The sequence below is a fragment of the Heloderma suspectum genome, chromosome Z, assembly GCF_057233095.1.
Source record: "Heloderma suspectum isolate Gila_16-S chromosome Z, 16-S_ref, whole genome shotgun sequence".
NCBI classification, from domain to species: domain Eukaryota; kingdom Metazoa; phylum Chordata; class Lepidosauria; order Squamata; family Helodermatidae; genus Heloderma; species Heloderma suspectum.
The window spans coordinates 15787494-15794735 of record NC_139476.1 but is presented as its reverse complement, the minus strand read 5'-3'; positions in this window follow the sequence as shown (position 1 = coordinate 15794735).

The following is a 7242-nucleotide window of genomic DNA, read 5'->3' as shown; positions in this document are numbered from 1 at the left end:
AGCCTACCTCACAGGGCTGTTGTGAGGATAAAATGGAGAGGCAAAGCCCCGGCGCAGTCAGGGATGGGGTCAGGAGGACGGGTACACTGTCTGTTCATGCCTTGGCCCAAACCAGTGCTTGGAAGCGACGGCTGAACAGTTGAGGGTGAATAGATAGAGGTGGTGAATCCAGACAAGATGCCTCTGCAGCTGCCACTCACGCTAATAGCGAACTCAGGTGCTGTGTGCCAACAGTTATCGGCAAAATGCAGCCTCTGAGAAATAATACGAGAGCAAATGTGGTCTCGTAGTTAGAGTGTTGGACTGGGACTTGGGAGACTTGGGTTCAAGTCCCCGCTTGGCCATGAAGCTCACTGGGTGACTTTGGCTCTGTCACTGACTTTCAGCCTAACCTACCTCACAGGGTTGTTGTGAGAATAAAACAGAGAGGAGGACCACGCAAGCCACCTTGGGTTCCTTGCAAGAGGAAAAAGGGCGGGATATACAGTTGACATTATATTAATCAAACGGCCTTCCCCGGCGCACCACCATCCAGATGTGCTTGGACTACTGCCCTCACAATTCCCTGCCACCTGTGGATGATGGGAGTAGTAGTCCAACCACATTGGGAGGAGGTCAAGTTGGGGGAGGCGGACAGAGAGGGTGACTTCTCAAGTCACAAGATCTATTTTTTCCCCTGCACACACATCCTTTCGTGGAAACAATCGCTCTCCCTCCTGCATTTGACCAGCAAAACAATGGAAGAGGAGATTTTTTGAACACACGGAACCGGTTCTACCTGAGGGGGATCTGGTTCAGGGCTTAGAACCACTGGACCAAGGTAACCTCCCCGCAGCGCAGCCGGGCGTGGTGAAAAGGCCATGTGTGTGGGGGCGGCCGATATTTTTCCATCTCCGGGAGGGAGACAAAGCGGGGGAAAGGCAGAGTTACGTTGCATAATTGGAACAATTGGGAACGTTGGCAGTTACTTATTACATTGACCCTGCAAGCTCAGAATGACAGGCTGACAGATGCCCTTCAAAGATTTGCGAAGTCAAGTGAGTTCTGTCCCTCTAGGGCGGCCTTAGCGTCTCTTCTTCCCTCCCAAGCAACATCCCATGGACAGCCAGGCCCAGAACCAGTTTCCGGGTGCTGAAAGTTGTCTTTGGCCGTTTGCCGTAAAGACAGCGCTCCAAGCATGTTGAGAATTCTTTTCTTTCAGCTCTAGGTAAGCAACAAACTCATCACTCTAAGAATAGAACATAAGAAGAAGAGCCCTGTTGGGTCAGACCAAGGGTCCATCTGGTCCAGCATTCTTTTCACATAGTGGCCGACCAAATCCTCGCGGAAAACCCACAAGCAGGACAGGAGTGCAACAGCACCCTCCTGCCCATGTTCCCCAGCAACAGGTGTCCATAGGAGTACCACCTCTGATAACTAGCTTCAGAGAATGAAATTTCCAGGCAGTAAGAATAAAAAACGAATAAAATAACAATAATGTTAATATTAAAGCATTTGCAGCCTTACTCTTTCACTCTCTGCTTTGCCGCTAAGTTGTATTCTGGTCAGACTCCTAAGCTGCGGTTTGAGGCTTTCATAGTTGATATTGTTTCATTCTGTGCTTTGCGGTTTTGATTTTTGTGAACTGCCCACAGAGCTTCAGCTTTGGGGCGGTATAGAAATGCAGTGAGGAAATAAATAAATGACCCAATGTGCTTCCTTTCAGATGTTTCGGACTCCCAATTACATTCCTGAGCCTTGGCCATGCTGGAGTTGAAGTCTAAAACTTCTGGAGGGCAGCAGTTTGGCCGCTTGAAATGTTTCATTACTGTTTCTAGTTTTGTTCCCAGTAATCCTGACATCGCTTTGGTGAGCCTCACAAGAGTTAATTCGGGTCCGGATTAATCATTATCCCAAGCACTCTACCAAATTGGAGGGTGCAAGCAGCTGTGATTCAGAGTACCTGAAACAATCCTGCCTGCCTGGGAACACACTACCCACCCCATTTCCCTTATTTGCATGCACATCAAGTAATTCCTCCCCAAGCCCCAGGGGAAAAACACAGCCTGATGTTGTGGCTCATTCGTCCGACCAGAGATGCCAAATACTGCCTGACCCGCAGGAAAGGTTAGTGGAGAGATGGGCAGGGTAAGTCCATCAGCTTCTTATCTAAATAATTATGCATCTTGAGCATAATGCCTATGGGCATGTGCAGAGTGCCTGCCACCTTAGCTGGTACAAAATCTTTCCCTCAAAGTACTGAAGCAGACAGCGTTTGAGTGTGTGCAGGGTTGCCTCTCCCATAAGTGGAACAAAAAGTATCTTACACCCTCCCCAAAAGCAGCTAGGCCCCGCAGTGCCTCTGGGCATCCACAGAGTGCCTTTCCCAAGTGGAACAAAATCTTGCACTTCCAAAAGGATCAAAGCATACAGTGCCTCTGAGCCTGTCCAGAGTGCCTTCACCCCTGACAAAGTTGCCCCGGTCACAAAATGGACCTATAAGCACACAGTGCCTCTGAGCATGTCCAAGAGTGCCTTCCCATTGAATGGAATTGAGTTGCTCCCAACTGAATGGACCTAGAAACAAACAGTGCTTCTGAGCATGTCCAGAGTGTCTTTCATTGGAATGGAACAAAGTTTTCCCCAGCCCAAAGGACCTATAAGCGCACAGTGTCTCTGAGCATATCCAGAGCACCTTTCCCTTGAAGGTAACAGTGTCCCCCAGCCAAAGGGATCTATAAGCATACAGTGCCTCTGAGCACATACAGGGTGTCTTTCCTTGTGAGGCACAGGTTCCTCTCGTCAGCTTTTGACATTGGTTTCTTTCAATTGCACCTACAGTCATGTGAAAAAGAAAGTACACCCTCTTTGAGTTCTATGGTTTTACGTATCAGGACATAATAAAAATCATCTGGTCCTTAGCAGGTCTTAAAATTAGGTAAGTGCAACCTCAGATGAACAACAACACCTGACATATTACACCGTGTCATTATTTATTTTACAGAAATAAAGCCAACATGGAGAAGCCATGTGTGAAAAACTAGGTACACCTTATGATTCAATAGCTTGCAGAACCGCCTTTAGCAGCAATAACTTGAAGTAATCGTTTTCTGTATGACTGTATTGGTCTCTCACATGGTTGTGGAGGAATTTTGGCCCACTCTTCTTTACAACATTGCTTCAGTTCATCGAGGTTTGCAGGCATTTGTTTATGCACAGCTCTCTCAAGGTCCCGCCACAGCATTTCAATCGGGTTGAGGTCTGGACTTTGGGCCTTTGCAACACCTTGATTCTTTTCTTTTTCAGCCATTCTGTTGTAGGTTTGCTGGTGCGCTTGGGATCATTGTCCTGTCACATGACCCAATTTTGGCCAAGCTTTAGCTGTCGGACAGATGACCTCACATTTGACTCTAGAATACTTTGGTATACAGAGGAGGTCATGGTCGACTCAGTGACTGCAAGGCGCCCAGGTCCTGTGGCTGCAAAACAAGCCCAAATCATCACCCCCATCCCCGGGCCTGACAGTGGGTATGAGGTGTTTGTGCTGATACACTGTGTTTGGTTCTCGCCAAACGTGGCGCTGCGCATTATGGCCAAACATCTCTGCTTTGGTTTCGGCTGTCCAAAGGCCATTGTTTCAGAAGTCTTGTGATTTGTTCAGATGCAACTTTGCAAACCTAAGCCGTGCTGCCATGTTCTTTTTAGAGAGAAGAGGCTTTCTCCTGGCGACCCTTCCAAACAAACCATGCTTTTTCAGTCTTTTTCTAATTGTACTGTCATGAACTTCAACATTTAACATGCTCACTGAGGCCTGTAGAGTCTGAGATGTAACTCTTGGATGTTTTGCAATTTCTCCGAGCATTGCATGGTCTGCCCTTGGGGTGAATTTGCTGGGACGTCCCCTCCTGGGAAGATTGGCAACTGTCTTGAATGTTTTCCACTTGTGAATAATCTTCCTCACTGTAGAATGATGGACTTCAAATTGTTTGGAAATGGCCTTATAACCCTTCCCGGATTGATGGGCGGCAACAATTGCTTCTCTGAGATCATTGCTGATGTCTTTACTCTTTGGCATTGTGTTAACACACACCTGAATGCTCGAGACCAGAAAACTCCGGAGACTTCGGCTTTTATAGGGGTGGTCACACTTGCTGATGATCAAGGGCATTTGATTAGCAGCACCTGGCTGCTACTTGGCCTCTTCATACCTATGGATGCAGTGAGGGTGTACTTAGTTTTTCACACATGGCTTATGTTGGCTTTATTTCTGTAAAATAAATAATGACACAGTGTAATGTGTCAGGTGTTGTTGTTCATCTGAGGTTGCATTTACCTAATTTTAAGACCTGCTAAGGACCAGATGATTTTTATTATGTCCTGATACGTAAAACCATCGAACTCAAAGAGGGTGTACTTTCTTTTTCACATGACTGTACGTGTGCATTATGCTCCCCCCCAACATCACCCCCCCAATAGCTCCATTGTGCACATGTGTGCATGGTAAAACCAACACCCTGGGTGTGCATGTTTTCTCCCCGTTCACCCCCTGCCCGGCTTGGCGGCCTCCTGTTCTGGGCACTAGCCAGGCAGATGAAATCATGGCCCGGCCCGTGGCATCTTTCCAAGGAGGCAACCCCTAATATGGGTAGACTAAACAAGGCCAACTAAGCGAGTGTCGTGGCGTATGGGTGCCACACCGGTAAGGGGCCCCATGTGCTTTCGCTTGGGCCCGGACGGGTCTCTTCCCTGGAAAGGCCCTGCTTTGGAGATCAAACCTTATAAGGAGAACGTGGAGAGGGCGGCCGCACTGCAGCCCGTGCGGTTTGGAGGGCTCTGAGCCGGAGAAAGAATTCCCAGTGCAGCCCTCTGGCCTCCCCTCTCTCCTCGTCTGCCTGCCGCCCACATTCCACACTTCATACCTCATTACCCAGAGAAAAGCCATCTTAGATCTGCTGGAGTGGGCTGTGTGTGCCTCTTTTTCCTGGAAACCATGCAGCACAAGGTGAGCAGATATTAGAGAGGCTGAATGTGGAGTCAGGAGGGGGGACCTGGTTCCTCCCCCCCCCCACGACCCTCATGGCGTTTACACAAGACGTCTGCCTGAAACGGCTGCAGCTCCAAACAATCCGTCAATGAAGGAACCCAGAAATTGATCGATCTTACGACCAGGGCTGTTTTCGAGAGCCAGCACTGTTAGAGAGCCAGGAGGAGGGCACATGGGAAACTCCAAGTTCAAATTAAGGGGAAAAAAGGAGAGATTTTTAACACTTTCTCCCTCCCATGGTGACTGGTTCTCCCCCCACCAGCTGTGAAGCTTCACAGCCAACCTTCGCACCGTCATCTACCCCGCATGGTTGTCGTGAGGATCAACTGGAGGGGAGATGGCAACCATGTTACGCTGCCTTGGGAGTGAGGAGGTGAAGGAAAGCAGGTCTGGCCCCATCCAGCGGGCTGGGGGAATGTAAGGGCTGCTGAATTGCATGGGTTTGGGAATCAGCCTCTGGGCACATGACTACAATCAGTCGTAAGCCATCTTGAGTACTGTTCCATCAACAGGCAGCACAGAACCCGCATTCTATCATAAAAGAGGTTGCAGGTCTGTCTGTCCATCGCCAACGTGGTGCCAAGACCACGAAACCCAGCCACCTGAAAGGTGACACACATCCTAAGGGGACGCCAGGGGTGTGCACTTCAGAGTGATTTTTTCTCTAAAACACATTCTTTTTAATTAATTTGAACCTGTCGGTGAATTTGAAGCCAGCTGTACTGTCTTCAGGCACTAGGTGGCAGGCTTCCCTAACCAATGCATAGCTTTGCAGTCTGTACAGATTGAAGCCAGGGGAGATTAGGAGGGTGAGGGAGAGTTAGATGCCTGCCCCCTCCCCCCCTCTGCTGTGGGACAGACCCCCAGGGGAATGGAGGTGGGCAGACCCTTCCCTCAGCGGGATATAGGGGCACCCCATGGCAGGGTCTGTGCCTAGGGGTGTCAGAGGGCCTGATTTCACTCAGCTGGGGCAGGCACCGTAACTCCGACTCTGACAGGTGCATAACTCTGCTCGAAGGCTTTGCTGTATCAGACTAAAGGCTATAGGTCATCCCAACCTGTGTGAAGCTGGGCCTTTTTGCTAGCAAGAATTTTTTTTTAAATTTAATTACATTTATATCCCGCCTTTTTTCCTCAAAGGAGCTCAAGGTGGCGTACATAATCCTCCTCCTCCTCCATTTTATCCTCACAACAACCCTGTGAGGTAGGTTGGGCTGAGAGTCTGTGACTGGCCCAAAGTCACCCAGTGAGCTTCCATGGCCGAGTGGGGACTAGAACCCGGATCTCCCGACTCCCAGTCCAGCACTCTAAAGAGAGCTTCCAGAGGGAGAAGGGCAGGCCATGTACGGCCCTCCAGATGTTTTGGACTACAACTCCCATCAGCCCTCGCCAGCATAGCGATAGATAATGGCAGCTGTATGCCCAAACATCTGGAGGCAACTTCCGACGTTCCTGGCTGAAACCAGCCATCTCTTTGTTTTCATGAGGACCAGAGTGTTGTTCAGCCCATTCGTAGACAGAAAAAGCAGTGAGGGGAAGGCTAAGCACGTGACTTTTCTCTTTTCCAAACCACGAAGGCACGGAATGCAGGAGGCCTTGCTTGGAGGGAGCAGGTAACCCCCTACCTTCTGAGAATTGGGCTTTTCCTCCTTAAATTATCATTTCTTTGACTGGCTCCTGGTCTCAAAATGGATTCAATTTTTTTAAGAAACCATGACCCTTCCTCAACCCAGGGCCCTCCAAATGTGTTGGACCTCAACTTCCATTATTCTTGTATTTAGATCCCAGATCAACGTCAGAATCTCCAGATAGGGCCAGGATGTGACCCCAGTTGTTGGTACTATAACCCCCTAGGCCAGCCTCCCCCTGCCTGGAGCTTAATGGGGAAAATGGGAATTGGAATCCAAAATATTTGGAGGGTGCCAGGTTGGGTGACAAAGGGGAGTGCACCCCTTGCCTGCATGGAGAACGACATGTGGAAAAATAGGAGAGAGGGGGAAAAAAACAGAAAAAGCCTGAAAGAAGTGGAAGAGAAGAATCAAAAGACGGTCTGTTGCTGGTTATTCCCGCAACGTTTTAATTAGAACCACTCGGGTTTTTTTCTGCATGCTGGAACATCTGACCTTTAAAGAGGAGGAAAGGAAGAGACTGTAGCGGATGGGGTGGGGGGAGTCAAGACACAGAGCTTGCAGTAATTGTCTTGAGGCTTTTAATAAACT